We start from the raw sequence: 22,500 nt of genomic DNA on the forward strand, positions 1-22,500 counted from the left end.
GCCTTCAGCACAGATAGGTGAGATAAAGAGAGGGCTAGAGAGGTGAACAGCGAGAGGGGGATTTATAAACATACAGGCTGACTGTGACCTTGAAGCCGTGACCTGTGATTGGCCGGAGCAGGGGTCGTGTTTGCGTGGGAATCTGTTGAAGTGGTATTCTCCTGGGCTGGATGCTTACCAGGCATTAGCAGGCTAATGTTTGCTCTGCGGTGGATTAAAGAAGATAACTAGCGCAATTCACTTGAATACACATCAATAGTTTTGATTAGGCCTTGTTCTGAGTTGTATTATATCTCAGGCCAATTTAGATTGCATGAAATAAGATAAAAGGGTTGAGACAAACACAGTGTTGTGGTGGCCGTGGGGAAAAGTACTTCACAGCCAGTAGAAGATTGAAGGAAACATGGCCTTTAACGGTTCAACTTTAGAGACTAGCTTCACCAGGCTATCACAGCTTGGCGTAAACATCACTCCTGGCAATCAATAAGTAAACCAGTGCGGAAGAGAACCAAGGTGTGACCCAGAAGAGGAAGAAAGTATCGGTCTGAAACAGAACCGGTCCCGGGATAAAGGTTCACCGAACATTCAGTGTCAAACTACTTAGCTCAGAGACGAAGGAAGTCAAGAAAGCACGTTAACATTCCTGAATGATCTTCGAAACGATATAATGTGACAGATCGGGTAATGGGTGGGTATTAGGTACAGACCGCTGCTTCAAGACCTTACCAAAATAAAAAAGAAGAAGAAAGCAATCCCAGGACAAAGCGGCAGTTAAGGGTAGTGTCTGAGAGTGTAAAAGAAAAGCGAGCAGGTATTCAGTTCTCAAGAGTCTGACATAAGCGTCGGATGGAGAGAAAAGCTAGACCAAGACACTCTGTCCTGCTCCTTTAGAACCTGAACGTCTGCTTGATGACTGAATAAAAGCCAATTCTCCTAATATTGATTTTATGTTATATTTATTTTATCCTCCATATTTGCCATGTGGACATTTCATTTTACTTTATGATCTTGTTTATGTTTTATGTGTACGCTGTGTGTGACGTTTTCAAGCGACTGTGACTTTGAATTTGCCCCTGGGGATCAATAAAGTATTTATCTATCTATCTTTTGAGTAGTGCAGCTGATCTCATGAGCTTGATCTGGGTGTGTGTCTGTCCGAGAAGGATCAGAGACACAGTTCGTGGGCAGGGCACTTCTAGAACAATTTATTGGAGGCAACCGACAGTACGAGGAACCTGTTAGGCCTTAAGAAAACATCACCATTTTCAACCACCATTTTTGTCATTTCATGAAAGAACGACGTTGTTCACGATCAGTCTCATTGATTCTACGTGATTAACGTACAGCGACACAAGGCGGACGGAGCCGATCGATAAGCAATGAATGAAACAACCTATAGCGCGTCGCACCATCGCTCCTGTGCAGCCGCGCTCTGGCCCGCTTCCTGCCCGGTTACTGCCCGCTTCCTGCCCCGGTTACTGCCCGCTTCCTGCCCCGCTTCCTGCCCGGTTACTGCGCTTCCTATCCGCGGGCAGGAAATGTGTGCGTCGGCGCAACCCGAGAGCACAGGACGCCAGTGCCGAGAGGCCAGGGCTCGACTCCCCCAGACAGACAGATCACATCTCCAGACACACCGCCATGACGGTTGCCCTGGAAACAGTGGCGCGGGTACACAAACACTCACACACTCACACACACACACACTCACGCTCTCACACACTCTCATCAGGGAGAGATAAATAAATAAATACGTGAAGGGAATAAAAAATGAATAGAGCGATATAGACAGACGTGGACATGCCCCCGTTTCTAGAAGAACAAGTAAGTAAGTAAGTAAGTATTTTATTGTCTCTCTCACGAGAGAAATTTGCTTTGGGCAAACAGAGAGCATCGGCGACACATACATAGAGATTTTACATAGACAACCAGTGGTTAAATTGGGATTTTCTATGTGGGGGGGCTCTGATCCGGAGGGGCCGCCGCTCCCCATACGCAGAGTACGCAGAGCCAAAATTAAGGTTGCAAAAAAAAAAATCTGTGATAGTCGTTATATTAGTACATTAAAGAAATTATATAAATTAGTTATGAACAAGCCCACCGTTGGTGGGCGTAGGTTTTTTTTAAATAATCATATTGCTGTCTCTTCCAGCAGTCAGGGAAGTTGTCAGTTGCACCTACATGCTCATCTGCACCTGTCCCTCCCGGTCCATCCCTCAGCTCCTCTGCCCTCAGTGTCCTCATCTCTGCCCTGTCCATCCTCAGCTCCTCTGCCCTGTCCCGCCTCACCTCCTCTGCCCTCAGTGTCCTCATCTCTGCCCTGTCCATCCTCAGCTCCTCTGCCCGGTCCATCCTCAGCTCCTCTGCCCTCAGTGTCCTCATCTCTGCCCTGTCCATCCTCAGCTCCTCTGCCCTGTCCATCCTCAGCTCCTCTGCCCTGTCCATCCTCAGCTCCTCTGCCCTGTCCAGCCTCATCTCCTCTGCCCTCAGCTCCATCCTCATCCCTGTTCTGTTCAACTCTGCATTTTTAGTTTAGTGGAGGAAGAGACAGCACTTAAGACATGACAGACACACTATCAGGATGAAAAGATCTAGCAACAAATCACAGCTTGGTTACAGTGACTTTTGCACACGGGCCTAGCTTAATTATTTCAAAATTATGTCTTGGATAGCAGCTGCCCACCTTTTGAAGAAATCTGTAAGCTTCCTCCTTTTTGTTCCACTCATGTTTACCTTTTATCTCTGAAATGTTCACTTGTTGACTTTCACCCTAAGTTAAGAAGTAGATAGAATGTCTTTTAAAATGGTTCATATTACATAGCCTAATGATGTAATCAAACGTTCTTTAAATAAAACACTTTTGAATGAATGATTTGACGTCGCGTTGTCTGATCTGGGGGGAGGAGGAGCTGCTGCGCAAGTTTCGTGCGCGATATTTCTACTTCTCAAACTTGCTCCAGATGTCTAGGCCAGCCTATCCCTACTCCATTATTTAGAATTGTGTTTTAAAACAACATAGATTTGCAATGGAAAAGTTGCAAATGAGTAGGACAACATTGCTCGTGATGGACTAGGCAGACTGCCAAAATCGGCTGGAGCTGATTTGCTGCGCAGAACTCCAGACCCGGCCGCTTATGTGCCGGGGCTCTGCCCCGGACAGCCCCGGCCCAATTTAACCTCTGTAGACAACCATAAAAACATGAAACATGAAACACATTGCACTACCAAAACACATGGCCTCCCACCCACCTTGAAACCCATTATAAAAAACATAGTCTAGGCACTACCCAGGCGCGTACAAGTATCCATAAGGATAATGCACTGCCCACTAGTTATTGCACTATTGCCCCATTATTGCACTGTTCCTTCACGGAATGCTCCCTCCATTAAGTAGCTTCATTGATAGCGGAACTAGGGAGAACTTTAATCCATTTTACCTACAAAATGGGAGCCGGTATCTTTTGCCCAGAGGCAACAGCTCATACTCCATGTTTAGGACATGGGTTGGGTCTGTGGCTATCTAAGAACCTTGCTTCCTAACTGTGTCCTCAAAAATCTCCTTTAAGGAGGATGGGCTTGCTTTTATACGGAATTGTATGTTTTTGGGGCGATAGTGAACAGCCGCCGGAGGGTAATTAATATTTTCTTTAGCTGTGTGAGTGCTGTTGTTCGGCGAGCCAGGTGAGCCCGTCCAGGGGTCCGGGAGGCTGGCCGATAGAATAACAGATTACCCGAACGCCGCAGCCATCCAGAACACCTGATACGCCTGGTGTGAGGTTTGGCAGGGATGTAGCATGAAGACTCACACACACACACACACACACACACACACACACACACACACACACACACACACACACACACACACACACACACACACACACACACACACACACACACACACACACACACACACACACGCACACAAACCTTTCTGGCCTGGGTGGGAGGGGAGAGAGAGAGTCTGTGAGTGAGCTCTCACTTTGACTGACGTTTCGTTTTATCTGTCTCAATACAACATGACTTGTCAGCCAGCCAGACGGACGGTTAATTAGCGTTAAGAACACAATGTACTGTAGCTTATCTTTAGGAGGAGACCCTTGTGTCTTACCGATACGGCAAACATTTCACTTCAATCAGAAAGTAATTTCAATGCCGTGATGCCTGTGTGTATGTGTGTGTGTGTGTGCGCGTGCATTTTTATAATTAGTAAAAAAAAAGAACATAATTTTGGTGTTAAAGTTAGCATAAAAGTTGAGAGAGTTCACTGACTAGAATAGACTGACTAGGCTGAACCCAAAACTAGCTAGATGAAAGTCAATTCAATACACTAAACTACACTACATTAAATTCAAAGAACTTAACTAGATTATAAACTAGATTTCTATATCTATAAGGAATAGATTAGATACAACTATACTGAACCTAAACTAGCTGGTACACATACGTACATAAAGAAATACGAAGAAATTCACAGGGGCTGAACAAATTCTTTCTCACACTCAGCTCTGTCGTACTACTGCTCTGTTGTTCTCTCACTCTCTCTCTTTCTCTCTCCCTGTTTTTCTTATCTCCCTCTCTCCACGTTGACTTTCTCTGTTCTCGCTCTCTTTACAGCGGCGGAAGGGTCAAATTACTCCAACATGGCATTTTTTGTGCAGAATATGATCACACACACGCACAGCAACAGACACACATACACAAACACCCCCCCACACACACAAACACACAGACACACACACACACACACACAGACACACACACACACAGTAAAACCTCTCATAGAGTTGTGTTGGGTTATTAGATGAGGCTAACCATATCGAGCCACTGTGATGAACCATCCCACCCTACCACCAATATGCACTCACAGCAGCTATCATATGTTTGCAGGTGAGGTTCCATCTCTCCCCTAACAACATTAAACACCATCACCCAACTATATAACTTGGGGTATACACACCCCAACTCCAACCAACGGGGATCAACATACACTACAACTTGCGGCAACAGATATGCCTGGAGACGACAGGGGAGGATAAAACCGAGAAAGACTAAGTTGTTGGACGGTTCATTAAACATTAACTGACCCAAGTAACCATGGAACAGAGCTCTGCAGGCGTCCAGCTCCACCACAACACCTGCAGGTGTAGTGAGAGCCGGCTCATGCCAGAACCCATTCAGCATTTTCCATGTTGAGTCAGCAGAACAACCCCCCTTTTTAGACCACTGGGAAGTGTTTCTATTTTATGCACACCCAAAACCCTCTTTTTTTATTCTGGTTCTAATTTAAGGTTTGTCAAATCGATCATCGAATGAAGTACTGAAGAAATTAATTTGATTTAACACTCAAGTTCAGACCTATGGAGTTGGCCTAAAGCAGAGCGAGCAACACATCGCTTTTTTCATCCGGAAACGTCCGCAGGCGACGGGAGGATGATAATTCCTCGATGTCACAATGATGGGGGGGTAGTGAAAGAGTTCATTATGGGATGCATATCCTCCCTCGAGATGGATAACAGCTAGCTTTAAGGGGCGCTAGCTTTAAGGGGTGCTAGCTTTAAGGGCCGCCAGCTTCAAGGAACGCCCGCCTTAAGGAGCGTCAGTGACGGACGCATTGCCGACGGAATCAATCTCCGAGCCGAGCGTGAAATTCGCCAGCGTAATCGCGCCCAAAGCTAGCCTGATGATGTGTCACGGGTGTGGAAGGGATTTCACACCCGGCGAAAAAAATAAACCAGTTCAAAAAATGTATATTCTGTAGACGGAGTAAACTCCTAGCTGATATTAAGCTGCAGAGATTAAAAATATTACTTTTGAATAACCACATCATATCTCCATTCATCCACACTACCCCCTACTCCAGGTGGCTTTCTCCTCGATTGGCCAATTTCACAAACATCCTTAGAGAGAGGAGGCGGGGGCGGGGGCGGGGGTGGGGGCGGGGGCGGGGGGGGGGTACTTAAGTGCTTGTCGCCTACGGTTGCGTGTCACTGACCAACGAGGGTGCGCATGTCACCTTGGATACCGGTCGAGATGAGGGGCGAACAGGTGACAACTCCTCTTGGAGTTCAGCGAGGGGGAAGGAGGGAGGGGGGAGAAGGAGGGAAGAGAAAAGGCGGGAAGTGGAGAGAGGAGGAGGAGGAAGAGAAGGAGAGAGGAGGGGGAGGGGGAGGAGGAGGAGGAGAGAGGAGGGGAGAGAAAAGGCGGGAAGTGGAGAGAGGAGGAGGAGGAAGAGAAGGAGAGAGGAGGGGGAGGGGGAAGAGGAGGAGGAGGAGAGAGGAGGGGAGAGAAAAGGCGGAAGTGGAGAGAGGAGGAGGAGGAAGAGAAGGAGAGAGGAGGGGGAGGAAGAGGTGGAGGAGGGAGGAGGGGGAGTGGGAGGAGGAGGAGGAGGAGGAGGAGGAGGAGACAGGAGGGATGCTGAGGAGGGGAGAAGGGGAAGGACAGAGGAGGGAGGCAGAGGAGGGGGGGGGGGGAGTGCGTGTTCTCTGCTTGTTTCAGGTCGTCAAGCAGCGTTACCGGGGCTGTCAACCTCGATCCCGTCATCGCAGCGGCGACGAGTGTCTCCGGGTGATGTGGACCCTAGCAGAGCCCCGGAGCCGCTCCGTAGCCTCGGCTCCTGATCAGGGAACGCAGCGCAAGCCAAACCACAACCAACCACAAATCAAGGTCGGCACCAGAGGACAGAGGTCCATGAGGGGAGACCTCTCAGAGGGGGGACGGGGGGGGGGGGGAGGGGGCGTTGGCAGCAGCAGAATCACACTCCAGTTGTTTCCATGGTGACACCAGGGGATCAGTTGCGGAAGCGCGACCGTCTGCCAAATTAATTGATTCTAATCCAATTACGTTTGAGTAGCTGATCTCGCCCGTTCAAAGCCTATCTTCTGATGAGATGTGTTTTTTTTTTCCAAGAGGATGGGACTTGAAAATGTGCTTGATAGGCGAATAAAAGCAGACTTCAGATTACTGAAGACCAAAGCCTGTGATATGGAGTTGGGTCCTAAGATTGATCTGATATCATCAAACACCCTACCACCGGGCCCTTGTGCAAGGCACTAAAGACATACTGATACATCCAGAATCAAGTGAGCGTATGCATCCAAACGTATACTTTTGGCTTGCTCAATTATTTTCTCTCAATTACTGTTTTCATTGCTTGTCTTTCATTAAGCCCTCTTTCTATTCTGTTTCATCTCACTTTGATTTGGTTTGTCTAATCCAATACGTACACAAATGTCAAGAGAAACTTCTTTCTCAACTCCTTCAGGACTGCCTTCCTGCACGGATGACTTTTTAGATTGTTTACAGGTCATGAATTATTCACAGATAATGAACAATGTGATTATTTCTCTTCCTGCAGAGGTACAAACACCCAAACAATTCACGGATCCACCAGTCAATACACACTGATAGTCAGTTCCCTACATTAACCATGTCAGACCCCGTCCCCCGTCATAAGGACCGTGACACCGACAGTTCCTACAAAAATACAATTTTGCTCGCAATACAACAACTGCTAAGTGATTAACAATAAATCCTTTAGTCCACTACTGATTTCCTGACTGACTGACTGATGTATGAATGAGTCATACTTCCAGCTATGTGCCTTCCATGGTGCTTTTTTTCCTGGTCTGTGACCAGCTGCTCAGCGGCCAGAAATAGTGTGAGCCATCTTTAACGCTGAATTGCAGGTGAGAGAACATGAGGTGTACACACGCAGCCGGGCATGATGGAGAGAGACCAGCTGAAGATGGTGCGGGGGTGGAGAGAGAGAAAGAGAGAGAGAGACAGACAGACAGACATATACACACCTATTCTAAACTAACACAGGAATTCACGATATTAACACACACACTCTCACATTGAGAGAGAGAGAGAGAGAGAGAGAGAGAGAGAGAGAGAGAGAGAGAGAGAGAGAGAGAGAGAGAGAGAGAGAGAGAGAGAGAGAGAGCCTGGGAGGGTACCATGTGTCATAACAGCCCACTCAAGTTTCATGTGAAATGCTAAGACATAAAGAAGCGAATCAAAGGGAAGCCGAAGAGAGGCAGAACCGAGGGGGGCAGCCTTCCCACCCGGTGGGCTGCTGAGCACCATGGCAGCTGTCCTTAAGTAAAGCTGATTGTCTCTAACCAGTCTATGTGCAAGCAGTTCCAACATAGCCTTCAGGATATATATTCACGGCGGAAATACGCGAAAGTTCAGTCATGTAAGTGATGCGACGTTTCCAATGACAACGTGGAATGTAGTGGTAGAATGCAAACCGAATAAAGCTATCTGCTCGCTAACTCCTCAAATCAGATATAAAACCTAATGTGTGTGGTCCCTGACAACATATTCTGTCCCACTTCCGTTTTAGGGCCATTACATTATTAAATATGGGCTCTAAACCATAAAGCGAGACATTCACAGAGAATAGCTGAATTAAAAAAATCTCCAACCAAGGTGATTATCTCTACAATGCATTCAGAAGAAGAAGAGTGGATTAGTGAATATGTAGTCTGCGACACCTTTCGATGGATTTACTTTCTACATTCCAACAGTCCTGGTATCCGTCTCTTTTCACTCCTCAAATCCCTACCTGTGAATACAAGACGTAGGAGGATAGACCTCCACAGATAATCTTCCCCGGTAAGATATCTGGAGCACAACATTGGCTTTGACGTACAGCACCGACGTAGACAGTTGAAAGCCCACTAACTCCTTCTCTTTACCACTACTACCTTGATCCTGTCGCACATTTTGAAACCTGGACCTGCACTACTTTGCTATGTTGTTTCTACACTTCAAGTTGTATGATGTTGGTTTATTTCCGTCTCACTTTCTAAGTCCACCCACCCACCAAACATGATCAGTAAGACTTTAGGGAGTAAGGTCTATGCTGGATGAGTGTGAACACAGAACAGCCTCCTGGAACCTTCCACGCCCACCCCCCTCCACCACGAGACCCCCCTGCTGTGGGTGCAGGTGAATACAAGTTTCCCCCCCCCCCTCCCCCTTACCTGTATAGTGTAGTCTCTCTGCCATAGGTTCACTGATGGGTCTCAGTGGGCGAATCAAAGCGTCTCAACTCTTACTCCAAGCCAATCAGTGTCTCTGAAGAGGGAGAAGAGGTTGTTAGCCAGAGCTAGACAGATTCTAACTGATATAGCCATAGCTACCATTGGGCCAGAGTTAGCTGGATGCTAACTGCTAAACCATAGCTATGGCAGTGACAGAGCTACATAAATGTTTGCTGCACACTAGTACATTATAGTCTTCAGGAAAAGTACCGGCCCAAGCTGCCGAACGGATTCAGCAGAATTAGCTGCTAAATTGTTTTATGTTTGTGGACATTTTTCAGATGAATATTTAACGGATTAAATGTTGTGGCAGACAGCTGGACGCAGCTTGTTTTCCAACATTTGGCCGAGCGTCGCACTTAACACTTTTACCAGGGGCACACGTTTGCATATTTTGATAAAGAAAATACTTTTCTGAGCACTTATTAAAACAGACACACCCACACACACACACACACATACACACACACACACACACACGCACACACGCACACACGCACGCATGCACACACACACACGCACACACGCACACACACACACACACACACGCACACACACATAGTGCTGTTTGGTTGGTACAGTTGGAGCATATTTGTTCATAGGACCGATTTTAGGAGGAACGTGCTGGTGAAATAGGTCATTGTCCAGATATGATTAAATACGTAACAGAAAATCCTGGAAAGATATTTTATTGGTATGTAGCGGCGCTTCCATCGCCAGATTATGACAGATCATAATCCCTTTGTCTCTTCCTCATGACGTTTTCGCATCTGATTCAAAAGTGTAGAGCGTGTTTCCGGACATGTTGGTCGGGGGCCCACTTCGTGCGGCCTTGGGTCTCAGGAGGATTGCTGGCTCATGAACTTCAGTCCCTATATATATATATAAACATACATAGTGACCACTGGCGTGCTGACCAACGGTGAATAGGGATGTCGATGAAAAGTCGGGATCAAGTCCGCAAAAAATGGTCATGGAACTTAAAAGGGTTAGGAAGGATCCACTGGTCTATTAGCCAGGAGCTTTGACCTCCAGCTGCAAGCTTCTGGGCTCAAACCACAACGTGGACACCGTTGAGAAGGATGCCTACGTTGAACCTCCCTCCTCCTTGTTGCCGTGCCTAACAAAATAAGATTGTTTGCAGAACAGCGTCTGATAAATGACCATAAAGTTCAAATTTGTACTCAGAGTATTATTGTCCATCCAACAGTGGATCACCTTTGACATGGCTCACAAAAAAAACAAAAAAACACCATATGAACTAACTTACAGCAGACATAGAGCGAATTCAGAGTGTGATGCTTTTAAAGGGCAGAATTAGAGTGCGCAGGATAACCTTTACGTTTCAGCAAATTGCAATCGTACATTTCAAGCCATTATCTCACGGAGGAACCCACACTGGTCTAAATGAAGAGAGAGCCCCAGCAGAACACAGAGATACCGTCTCCAGATCCCCCAAACCTGCAGTGCAGCGCTTCGTTAGCATGACGTGCGGGCAATGCTAACAGAGTCGCTGCACGCTCTGGCTGGAGATCTAACAGACAAGCCTGTACACACAGAGGCAGCGGTGGACGGTCTCCAGGCAGGTGGAACCGTCAGCTTAACAAAGTAAAAGCCCTCATCAGTATTGGAGGAGGCCATCTGCGCTCGCGAGCTAATTAGCACAACAGAGGGATACAGACGGAGAGAGCTGTGAGCCACCAGAGCACAACAGGGGCGGGACTTTTACTTTGTAAAAGCTTCATATACAGAGGTGTACAATACATAAAACAGAAGAGCAATAGATATTATTTAAGAGCCCGAGAGACATTTTTTAGCTGAGCTTTTTTTCCTTCTATATCCTGGTCTTACTGATTACACAGCAGGGGGTTTCACCCTGAAATGAACCCCAGGATGGATGTTTCCTCCACCCCCTGGGAGGCGCTGGGGTAGGGAGGAGGTGAGGTAGAGGAGGTGGGGCATGGGGGTCGCTGGGGAGAGAGGAGGTGGAGGACAGAAGATGGATGAGCTATAGAAGAGGAGGTTTAGAGGAGATTGGGGGAGTAGGTTGGAGGTGAGGAGGTGGGAGAGAGGAGGTTGGGGTTGGGGGGCCACTTGGGGGAGAGGTGGTGGGGGAGAGGAAGTGGGGGTACTGAGATGAGAGGAGGTGGGAGAGAGGAGGTGGAGGCACTGAGATGAGAGGAGGTGGGGGTGAGGAGACGGTTGAGGAGAGAAGGTGGGGGTCGAAGGCAGAGAGGAGTTGTTTTTCAACCAATTATGAAAACAACATTCCCTCAGTAGGCACTTCCTGTAGGTGAGACCAAGCCAATTAGATGCAGACACCTCATCATCAGAATAATTTACATATGAAGGTGTAAATAGAGCCCATGTGTGAGTATACACATACTGTTTAATCTACAGCAAAGTTTATGGAGCACTGGCTTTGGTTAAAATATACATTTTTGACGTTTAGCTATTAGCTGCTTTTATCTAAAGTGATGGTGAGGCTCAGACTAATCAAAGCATGCAATCAATAATGGAGCGACTACAAAAATCCCAAGTGCTGCATGAGCAACTTTCTAAAAGCACCCATCCTCTGCATCACAGCAGCTGCTCAGAGGAATCAGCCTAATCTGTCCTGACACACAAAAGATTGCTGCAGCGTCAAAATATTGAATAAGCTCCTTGCAGTAATGACACTGTTGTACACCTGCAGATCTCATTAGCTTTGGGTTATGGAGAGAGCAACTCAGTGAATTAACGCACATCTGCGATAATGAATGGAGTATCTGGAAGCTTTAATCAACTCTACACCACTTATAGCATAGGGTTTTTTTCAGTGCAGGGTTCGGTGCTTTGATATGAGGGAGAGTCTCATGCTGAAGAAGCTCAAATGGAAAGTGAAAGTGAAAGTTATAATGGCATTGAAGGTAGTAGCTTATTCAATTATAACTATTGCATATCTCCCTTCTTGCCTTTGCGTTTCACGCCCGACCCGTTCCGTGGCTCTTCATGTTTGCCAAACATGAAGTGTGTCTTAGCACAGAAAACAAGATAAATCTAATTATAATAAAAACTTTGTTTATATATTATCTATTGAAACAGGGTTCAGATGTTCCAGATCATTAAGAATAGAGAGATAGAAACACCATTTTCTTTTTAATATAAAACGTTTTTTCTGCCGTCTCTACCAAGAAAACATATTATTGGTTTTATGAGGCATTTTCCCCATTCAACATAGCCTTTAAGATCATACAGGTATGTAATATGAGCTTGGCAATATCGTTTTACAGCTCATACTTTATTATGTGTTGAGTATTCAGCCTCTTTCGCAGACTGAGGTGGCATCCATTACAACAAGGATATTATTTAATGTGATAACTACCTTGAACGATTCCTTTAAACACATACAGCAATAGTCTCCTCAATCTGTCTTTAGTCCAGAAAACGTGCGCCACTCCTTATCTCTCAGATCTCTCCCTCCTCACGCATGAATTCAACGCTAAATCCCTCTCCACTGCTGCCCTGTTCACTATGTTTCCTGGCACTTGAACAAAAGACAACGATTAAAGATTTAAAGCCAGGAAATTCTCTTGAATATTGTTTATCCTCGCAGGTTGAGAGATGCACTGCCCTTGAAGCCGTTTAAGCGTTGTTTGAATACGCATTACCCATCATGAGCATCATAACCTGACTAATGGCCAACTAATGGAAGCTTTGCTCTAAAGCAGCGCTTCATAAACTATGGGTCAGGATCCGGAATGCGTTGGGAATCAAGTTGGAGGTGGGTCTCACAGTTGGTTCCCCCTGGCATTATGGGGAGGTTCTCCCTGTCTGTTAGAGGGCATACGGTCTAGATACATGAGACTCTGAGCCGCTAAGACCCGTGGTGGCAGACCTCTGCCAACATACGCCCGTGGTGGAGCGTGTCCATTATGATCAACTGACCATGCTACACGGACAGAGGCCAAGCCCTACATAACCAACTGCATTCTCCCGTGGCAAATCTCCATATGCAAACAGTCATTTCTGAAAAAATACTGGCAATGCACGAAATCACACGCTACAAAGAGGGAGTCTGTGTAGCAGGTGAAAATCCTGCCTTGCCCTGTCTACTTGCAATTTGTCCGCAACTTGAGTCTGTGTCACATGTAATTCAGCCGTTAGGGTGGGTTAGTAATGTGGGGCCTGCAAAGCCCTTTGAGGCTGGGACTGGGATGAAGGGGCTACTATAGGAGTAGAATTGACTTGACAACATGAACTGAAATATTCAGAGCTGGGAAATGCAAACAAGACCCAGCAAGTTCTCATTTCCCCCTCGCTCATTTCTCTCTCTATCGTCTCAATGAATATTTAATCTGTATTCTACAGGAAAACAGGATGCGCAGAGGGGCGAGAGAGACAGAATGGGGGAGGGGAGGGGAAAAATACTAATGAATGGTTTATGGAGAATAGAAGCATCCCATGTTTTTCAAAACCCCATTAGGATGTAATATTTATTGTGTCAATAGTGTGCAGAGTGTTTAGCGTGATTTATAGCATAGCAGAACTATGCAGTACACTCTTTTTTTGGATTTGAGGGTTCTTTAAACATTATCGTTTCCAAACAGAGCATGCTATGATTGTGTTTACTTTGAAGCACACCCGTGCTTCCATTCATCCATTGTACACTTCGTTCAAACACAATACATCCATTAACCAATTAAATATTTGAATCATTCATCCATCCAGCCCTCATTCCATCCGTTTGTTCATTTATTCAAACATATATTCACCCATCCACCAATTCATTATGCTTTTCATTCATCCATCAATCATTCGATCATACCATTCATTCATCCATACCTTCATTCAGTCATTAAATAAACCTTGCATTCATTGGTCCATCCAGCCATGTTTGTCAGTGTACTCCTATCCGGGGGGGGGGGGGGAGCCAGCCCCCCCCCGCTTACTACAGCTAATGACAGGAGCTCTAGTCAGGGGGTTATCAATCCACTGAAATCACCACACACACACGGACACACACACGCACGCACGCACACACACACACACACAGACACACAAACACACACACACACACACACACACACACAAACACACACACACTCAGACACACACACACACACACACCTAATAGCAATTAACAGACTCAATTTGCATATCGAGTCGGCTATAATTATCCTAATTAGCAGGTAGGAGGAGGTCAAAGCATCTTTAACGCATTGGAACACAGAGGGTGATATGGGTATGAAAATTTGGCCTCTCGTTCCCAGCAAACCGGCGTTCAGGTCACCGAAAACAGCTTTGGGAAAAACTCCTTTTTCAAAACTCTGTTTTCGATGTTTTCATGTGGAAGAGTCAAACTGAGGTTTCACATAACGATCACGACCTCGATTTAAACATGGCAATTGTACACAAAATATACAAACACATGGCGGCTGGCTAACCACCAGTTTGTTTATGAGTGGCTACTGTTGGGTTTCATCGGTCAACCTTGCGTTGCGTCATTATTACAGTGCCGTGCAGACAAGTATAAATACACTGCACCTAATCGTTCTTATTGTATTGTCATTGCCACTCAATGCCTATGAATGCACATTTTCCTCATGTTCTGCAGTGTCTGACATAAAGTTGAATCCCCACCTACTGGCCTGCCCTGGCATGCTCATGTTAGTGTTTTAAATCGCTTTTTGAGTTCACATGTGGACGAAGATATTTTCTATAACACCGTCGGAGTGGACAGGTATTTTCTTTAACTGCCTCTCTCGGACCAATCTCAATCTGTTATTACCTACTCTTTTGTACTCTCGCCACTGATCGTAGGCATAACTCCATTGTTATTAGTAAACTCAACGTTGTTTTTACTGAAACCTTTACCTTATCAGGAATAAAAAAAACTGAAAAAATTATGAATAATAATAATTGGTAATTCACCAGGCAGTTTATTCCTACCTTGAAAATAGGATTTACAAACAGAAAACAATTCGAAACCACTGTGGACTGCAGGACATGTCGGGCTGATTATCAACTATTGATTAAGTGTCATCTTTCACTCTGCGTAGGCAACCCCTTGCTGAGCATGTCAGAGACGGGGTAATATGTGTTCTGGATGTTATGTACTGGAACAGATCCTGGCAGGCAGGTCAAGGCCTGCGAGAAAATAATTATCTCTATTGAATTCATCTGAGTTATCTGTCACCATGATGCTAGTCAAGCTTTCACAAGCTTTTCAGAAGTAAAATGCCACAGGGTTAAATGTTTGGAGAGCCAGCGGAATTCTGGACAGCATAGACAAAGCATTATTGAACTACAGTTTCTAGCTGTAGTGGGCATGAAGACATTCGAACATATATTTAACTGTTAGGTAGCTCTTAGATATCTGTTATCTCTTAGGTAGCAGTTAGCTAGCTATTAGCTGTCAGTGCAGGGAATTGTATAAGCCAATTCACTTAAACGGTATTATTGACTTTTATGGGGTTTTGCTCTGGCCAGAAACTGGTTGGCTTTCAGAAGGTACTTATTGTAAATTTCCACTGACAGGACCATTTTATTCCAAAGATTATGACCCTGGCCCTACTGAACCCGTGGGACTTCACACTAGCCTGTGGAAAGTTCTCCAGAGATGTAAGATAAAAAATAAAAGTCCCTGACAGGTGATGGGGGCAGGAAGGATACTCACCCTAGTTTACAAAACAGAACCACCCCAGGAGACCAGCGGTCCATGTTCTCCTCCTTCCAAAGCCGCAGGTTCGATGCTCATCACGACCATGACAACGTGCTGTGGACATACGGGAGACATTGGGCGAATATAAATACTTGCCTACGATTCCTCCAATAGCGTCTTATTTTCTTTTTGACTCCGGGCTGGCACCCCCCCTGAGACGTTAATCAGTGTACCTTCCTCTATCTGCCCCGAGTCAACTCTCTTTCAAGGACCTTTCTGTCGAGGTGAAAGAGTTGAAGAGGCTCATCAGCGATAGAGTCATGCACCGCTGTATTTTCCCTGCAGGGTGAGTCATAGACGGTAAGAGTGTGCAGCAGTCGGCCCACGAGGTGCCTTCCGAACAGACAGCACGACATGGGGGAAAGTATTTCATACACAAGGGCACGGCCGTGCTAAATCTCCCGTTTGTTAATCGTAATGCGCTGAGCAGGGTGGGGGATGGGGGGGGGGGGGGGGGGGGGCGAGGGGATGTGTGTGCATGTGTGGGGGTGTGTGCGGAGGGGGGGGGGGGGGGGGGGTTGTGCTGACAAGGCAGAGCTCCACTCTCTGACTGATGAGATTTGTGATGAAACATTGCACGGGTCATGAACTGGATTCAGACGACGCCAGGCCCCGTCAAATCCAGACAGCACTGAGAGAATGAAGAAAACAAACCCTGACTGGCTGGTGCTGTCGCTGCTGGTGGCAGCGCATACAAAGCTAAACCGAAACCAAATTTGTGGTTGACATGCCAAGACTGCCTGAGCCTCGAAATGGGAAGAGGGATGGAAATAGGGGGGTTTGATGAAGTAGGTCACATGGCAGAGCTGGTGTGGAACAAGTAAAATATCACAACCATTGTGCAAGTTGGGTCAGCTTACCTCAGGAGGTAGAGCAGTTGTCTTGTAACCGAAAGGTTGCTAGTTCGATCCCCAGCTCCTCCTAGCTGAGTGTTGATGTGTCCCTGAGCAAGACACTAAACCCTAACTGCTCCTGACGAGCTGGCTGTCGCCTTGCATGGTTGACTCTGCCGTCGGTGAATCAACGTGTGTATTAACCGATGTAAGTCGCTTTGGATAAAAGCGTCTGCTAAATGCCCTAATTGTAATTGTACAAGTTATGCAATTCATTGTTGTTGTACAACAGTACAAGTTAATTGTTTGCATACTTTGAATTGCTGATAATCAGAATCCTTTAATCCTGACTGTTGTTTTGTTGTTTGATAGTTATTCATGCTCCACTCAAGATACAGAAAAGATATACAAAAATGTACAATATTAATAAGTAGGCTAAGAGGGTTCTACCACCAGCTGTGAGGTTGATTCATTGCAAGCATTTAAAATTCAAGCAATTAGTGACAACCCAAACGGGAGTCTCCAATCAAATTATGTATGATGTGCAGAGGAACTCCCTGGTCACCTCTGTGGTGGACTGTAACAACTGGTTAAGGGGCGGACATGGATCGATCCATCGTTCATCAGGGTGGACACTCTCACTCCAGCAAGCACTGAACTGAAGGGCTACATGCAGCACAGATAAAACACACAGACAGAAAGACAGACAGGTTGCTGTTCTCTGCGGCTATAATAACTGAATGAAACAGGCCCAACTAGACCTTTGAAAAAAAACATAGACAGGATTCAGCTTCAGGACAAAAACTCAAAGAAAAGACCCAAATCCAGTCGGAAAAGGGCTACAGGATGGAAACTAACCTAAAGAGACAGCATGAAGTATATCAGTCAGCCTGGGGGACATGGGTCCTTGGCGCTCAGTGTGGCAGGCTGGTACCAGTCAGCTCTGGGCTGTCGTCATCGTCACCAGTCAGCTCTGGGCTGTCATTACCAGTCAATTCTGGTCTGTCCTTACCGGTTGCTATTTAGCGAACCCGCAGACACTCGCATGCTAAAGAACTAGTTACAGTAAATGTATTGTTGCATATTGTAGAATATTAAACAAAAATAAGATATTATAGTGTCAGGTAGCTGTTAGCTCTAAGGTAGCAGTTAGTTATCTATTAGGCTATCCGTCAGTGCAGGGAATTGTATAAGCCATTTTACTTTCAAAGTTAAACGATATTATCGACAAGCCTACTTTTATCATACTTTAATCATATTGTATATATATATATATATATATATATATATATATACATACAAAAAATATATATACGAAAGAAAATTGTGTAAAACCTCAGGTGCACAACAGAACGTGTACAGGTTTAGAATTGTCATGAAAGAGCAGGAGGGGGCATCTTGGGCATCGATATCTACAGGAAGACTTGACATCGGGGTTTGAACAGAGAATTGTTTTGCTGTCAGACAACCTAACATAGTGGTTCTCAAGCTGTGGGTAGGGACCCCATTTGCGGACGCCATGTAGGCTATATATGAGGTCCTGGAGATCGCAGACATGTAAGCTAACAGATATTCATATTTAAAAGGTTCATAAATATTACAAACAATCTGTCTACTGCCTAATGTAAGGAGAGTGGTGTGGGGCCTTACGGGACATTTGTGTTACATGTGGAAGCAAATGCACAAAAATGCAAGATGTAGGGTTTGCAGAAGGTTCCGAGGTGAAATGGGATCACAGGCGAGCCCCTACCAACCTAAGCACTAGACTTGCCAGCCCCAGCTTCTCAAAAGCCCCCAAACACCATCCAGAATTACCGTTTTTAATTCTGATCACGGTCGTCGTCGGTTTTCCCCAGTGGTTGGGGCGGTTTGTAATTAGTGTACACAGCGCACAACGGGAAGGGGAGGCCAGCTCCATAGCCCCCCCACACACCCTCCGCCGGCCCCCCGCTCACCCTGCTAGCATGACCACTCGCTTTTCCAACTGCTCAGTATTCATATGAACATTTCCACCAGGAAGTTCAATCAACATCCAATCAATTCAGCCACAATTAAACGCTGTCCATTAGAGGAAACTCCAGCGGTATATGAAACATGGTTGCGGGGCAGGCTGGAGCCCCCGACAGCGCAGCAGGCGTCCCAGTGTGACCCCGCAGCAATGGAAGGCTTCCTCGTGATCCTCTTTCAAAGTATTTAATCACTCGCTGAAAACTCTTTCTTTCCATTTTTCACTTTTAATCCATTTCCGGCAGTACTTTTAAGCATAAGAAAAACGGCAGGATACATGTAACAATATTATTTTTTCTTCTAGTTATTTAGCAGACAATTTAATCCGAAGCAAGCTCAATTATTTTCGATACAGAATAATAGGAATAAAGGAGTAATAATGTAATAAAGGAGCATGCAGGGGTTTCTGCAGGATCTCTATCGGTAGACGGACCTTTGGGTTTGAACGCAGAACCTTTGGAATGGGAGCCAAACACCCTGACACACCCTGTATAATATTCCCACTGAGGATGTGATATTCCTTATTACGATTAGTATCGGATAGTCAGCAGCTGCTGTACCATGCTCAGACTCTCAAACAAATCAACCACCACAAACAAAGGCAGGCAAAGACACACACCACCATCATCAGATAAAAAACACAGGTCTTTTTTTTCCCCATGACGCTGACTGATGGGGTCCGATGTGAGTTTGTGTGTGTGTGTGTGTGTGTGTGTGTGTGTGTGTGTGTGTGTGTGTGTGTGTGTGTGTGTGTGTGTGTGTGTGTGTGTGTGTGTGTGTGCATGTGCGTGTGTGTGTGTGTGTGTGTGTGTGTGTGTGTGTGTGTGTGTGTGTGTGTGTGTGTGTGTGTGTGTGTGTGTGTGTGTGTGTGTGCGTGTGTGTGTGCGTGTGTGTGTGTAAATAGAGATTGACTGAGCTGCTAATCAAAGTGACACAAGAGCGCCTAGTGAGACGCCCGTGGACCAGATTACATGACAACCACCAGCTGCTACCACTGACGGGGAAGTGATACGCAATGATCCAGGACGTCACCCCCCCCCCCCCCCCCCCCCCGCCCCACCCACACACCCTCCAGACCCTCACCCCGCCGCGGCTGGCTCTCCATCCACCCACCGGCGCGTTGCTTACGTCGGGCTGCCACTCACTCTGGTCCAGACTGGGGGATAAGACCGTATCCTAGCAACTCGTGGAACGCTTGTTCACATCTTTCGTTAAAATAAATTGAAATGTATACATTAATATGTAAAAAGTGTTGTGTGTAATGGAGGAGACTTTACAGGGAAAAACGTAATTTTCGTACGTACTTATTATTTTGGATCATGAATAGTTTGGTAGATAACTTCTTTATCTCTTTTTATTTTATCGCTTTTAATTTAGAAACGTACAAATGTATTTTAGTGAATGAAAACCATTCTCTGTGTTTCTCATGAAATGTCATATTTTTCAAACGGTTTTGTTTGTGTTCTGGTCATGCTACTAAGCATATGTTTAACATTGTCCAATATGGAGTACAGCAGAAGGGCCAACACAGCCGTGGACCTCTGAGGGCTGATGGAGTAAATTACCATCTGGGCGTATCCTCGTCTCATCTGACCTCTTCCTCAGGGCTTCTGAAGCTCTGCCCCCCTCCCTGGGGTCCGGACCCCCGGTGCGTCCTACGTTCCCGTTCCATGGGAGACATCAAGGGAGAGCCTTTATGTGGCGCCAAGGTTATCGAGGGGAGACAAGTGATAAGCTGTCAATCACGCCTCCTCGATGCCATGACAGAAGTGGCCGTACGTGATGGACATAATCTACCAGGTCCTCATCGACTCGTGATCGATAAAGTATCAATCACTCGACTTGTCACTGAATATATTCACACCGCTAATGTGTGAGGGAGGCATCGCAGATCTGAATGAATCCCTCCAGTTAAATGAATGAATGCACGAGAGAAAATGGAGAAGAAAAATAACAAATATTTTAGTGGCATGATTGGCAGTTGTGGCCGATAATTTAGTCAACAAGTCACAATCACACAACTCAATCTGAGTTTAATATCCAGCACTCGCTAAAATAAATGAGATATTCTTCAATGATGCTTGAACGCAACGAGGGAGGCACGGACTAATAGCTCTGTGGTCACAGCACACAGAGCAAATCAACAGCACATCCTCAAATATTCATTTTCCTTGTCATAAAAGTGGTACTTTATTCAAATCCAACCGCTTTTTCCTCAAACCACACAATTACACAGTCTCGAGCACATATCCGTGGGAGAAGATGAGAAATATAAAGCACTCCTAAGTTGATATACTTTGTATCTGCTGATGCCGATAGAAATGTTAGCTGAACACAATTACTTATAGTGCTCTTTTCATTTAAACCATGCGGAACTGAAACAGACAACGACCGGGGAACCAAACCGTTGATTTCAAGCCCCGTTGTGAAAAGAGGATTCGGTTCAGGAAGGCCCCATCTTACAAAGTACTCATCTCTGTTCTGCTTGTTCACGGTAATGGCTACAGCATCCAGAATTACACGCATTCACAGTTTTCTCCTAAACGAACAGGGGTAAAGAAACAACAAAATAAACACAAAACTAAATTAAAACAATCCTCCTGCCAGACAGGGCTAGGGGGAAGGATAACCGTTAGTGCTTCTGTAATTTAAACACACCCTCTCCCCATTACCGCCAGCTAAACACCTATACATTCACTAGTGCTGGGCTGAGCGTTGCATAAACCGAATAGACCATCACAGCCCCAACCTAATCATGCTTTAGTGTATTCTCTAATCCCTCTTGGAAACAGGCGGAGAGAAACCCACTTCCGTGCTGGCAGATGAAACACTCGCTGTGGCTCACTGTAGCGACTCACTGACCCCTTTAGAGTCCACCCGAGCAAATCTGCCTGCACACGCAGCAACGTGTACAAACACTCCCAACGCTGCTTAAGAAAGAAATAACAAACCGTACATAGCTGAACGCTTTGCAGCTTTGTTTCAATTTTTCTTTTCCTGATTAGAAAAAAAATTTAATGTAATTTCAGTCCAAGTCCCGCTTTTGTCCACGTTTCAGTACAAGGCCGAGTGGCCTGGCCAGGGCAGAGCTGGCCTCAGCTGGCTGGATTCAGCTGACGGCGCGCTTCCTCTCTGGCAACTCTATTTGTTACAGTTAGCCGTTAGCAGCAGGCGGAGATAGCTAGCGCGCTAGGCTACACTTGGCCGGGGTAATGTACTCTGTAATTACCTGCTGAGTCTGGCCGGCTAGCGGCACGAGGCCAGCCAGCGTCAGGCAACACCGACGAGGAAGGTGAGGCAGGGGGTGGCAAAGAGAGAAGAAAATACCAACTTAATGCCCCAGCACACTTAGAAACCGATAAGAATGGCTAAGTTTGAACCGACAAAATGCCAAATTTAAGCTTGGTCACTTCGGTGTGTAAGGCCAGCTTATTCTTGTGCATCTGCTTCTGCACATTTTTGTTTTCACCCAGCTCACACCTGCCTGTAATACCATTGTCCTGGTGAATAATCATCATGCCACATTAAGTAGGTCGTGGCTAAGAACCACTTGGCAGTACACAACCTTTAGGATACCTTTTAAACCTTGATGTTTTCATCCAGAATGCACCATGAAATATCGATTGATTATGAGTCAACATTCTCCCGTAAACCCATATGTAAATCAGGCGACCCCAAGTGGGGTCCCAACCACCAGGCTGAGAACCCTTTCTCTTAAGTGTAACACAGCACTCTAGCCACCCAGGCGAATGGCTCAGTGCCAGCAGGGCTGTTCACAAAGAGGCTATACTTTTTCTCCCTATGACTTCGATGCCAAAATGAATTATTTACACACATCAGTGTGATAGCATGACTCAAATGGGCCAACACTGTACATTTTGTATAATGGAAACCGTGTTTCCAT

At 45.9% G+C, this 22,500-nt stretch overlaps 1 protein-coding gene across 1 annotated transcript in view; it reads right to left on the reverse strand.

Moving 5' to 3' along the window:
* Positions 1–22,500, reverse strand: part of lrfn2b (leucine rich repeat and fibronectin type III domain containing 2b) — an 85,683-nt gene that overhangs the window by 21,892 nt on the left and 41,291 nt on the right. The window contains exons 3-4 of the mRNA XM_060041598.1: positions 15,712–15,810; positions 8,994–9,087 (exon numbers count right to left, since the gene is read on the reverse strand). The gene's annotated coding sequence lies outside the window, so the exon portion shown is untranslated. The remainder of the gene's footprint in view (positions 1–8,993; positions 9,088–15,711; positions 15,811–22,500) is intronic.

This window comes from Gadus macrocephalus, chromosome 21 (genome assembly GCF_031168955.1).
Source record: "Gadus macrocephalus chromosome 21, ASM3116895v1".
NCBI lineage: Eukaryota > Metazoa > Chordata > Actinopteri > Gadiformes > Gadidae > Gadus > Gadus macrocephalus.